This window comes from Morus notabilis, unplaced genomic scaffold, assembly GCF_000414095.1.
Source record: "Morus notabilis unplaced genomic scaffold, ASM41409v2 Scaffold1123, whole genome shotgun sequence".
Taxonomy (NCBI): domain Eukaryota; kingdom Viridiplantae; phylum Streptophyta; class Magnoliopsida; order Rosales; family Moraceae; genus Morus; species Morus notabilis.
In genome coordinates, this window is record NW_010360640.1 from 102,878 (window position 1) to 104,254 (window position 1,377).

The following is a 1,377-nucleotide window of genomic DNA, read 5'->3' on the forward strand; positions in this document are numbered from 1 at the left end:
TAATTAATTGAGAATTAATTATTATTATTTAAATAATGTGATTATTTAAATTTGAATTTGAACACATCTAGATTTATCCATTTAAACTTATTTGATAAGTTGTTCAATTTAGAATTCAAATTAATTTAAGTTTGACTTAAATTCGAATTTGAATCTGAATTAAAATTGGACTACTGGATAAAGGATAAAATCTCTTCCTTCCCTAGCTGATATAGGCGCCACACACAGGGATAAAACCCTAGAGTGTGGCCGGGCACATTGTGGATAAGGGGAAGGGATTTTTGTTCCAAATTCAAAATTGGGGATAAGGATTTGATTCTATTTTGAAGTTTGACTTCTACTCTTTAAATATGAGAAAGATAGAAAATTGTAAAATCAATTTTTGACACATTATTCAGCCCTAATTGTTGTGGCCGAAATTTCTCATAGAGGAAAAAGAGAGCAAACTATTTTTCTCCAAAAATTTCACATCGTGCATGCGTTGGTGTTTGTGAAAATTCAAGTGTTTAAGAAACCTGTTTTGTCTCACGTGTGCCCACACACACGTCTATGTGGAATCAAGGAATTGACGTGGAAGACTTTGGTATTCTAAACACAAAGCTTGGAGCAAGGACTGTTCGTGGTCAAAGAAATTCAAGTTATCATCCGAGTCGGCTTCCAGGTATTTTTTTGAATCATATAAATTAATGTGATTAATTTATTCGTGCATAAATTAATATAATCTATAAAGTATCTCAAAAGTTTTATGAAAATTTTTGTTATACGCGATCCGCTGTTTCCTACCACGCTTCCGCCGCCGAATTCGATTCGGCAACCAACAATTTACAAGTTTTTGGACTGGTTTTTATGAGCTTCTCTCGCGCAGCTGATTCCACCGGTTGACCTGTCCGGTCGACCGGATCACATGGAAACCGGTCGACCTATGCGGTCGATCGGATTGCAGGCTGACCGGTCGACTGGTGTGCACACTATCGGTCGACCGGTAGTGTTGCACTACTCTGTCACCGGTCGACCGGTTGACACGGGGTTTGACCCTGATTGGCCTGAAATTGTTGTTTTGACCCCTGTTTTCGGGGAGAACCCAAATTAGCTTCATTTGGGAACTTGAGATAAATGGATTCGCATTGTTAATCCTTGAGTTGAGATTGAAAACCCTTGCAATGATATTTTGAAACATGAAAATGGATTAGGGCACACTAATTGAAAATCTTTGAACATAAATGAGATTTGGATTTCTTTAGGAATGAGAATTGATCCTAAAGTGTTGTCTTGCATCAGTGATCGCTGATGATTCAGACTGAAGGGGCTTGAGGAAGCGGAAGCCGGAAAAGGCAACGCTAGTCCCAGGTTTGATAGTGCGAGGTAGGATTTCTGTCC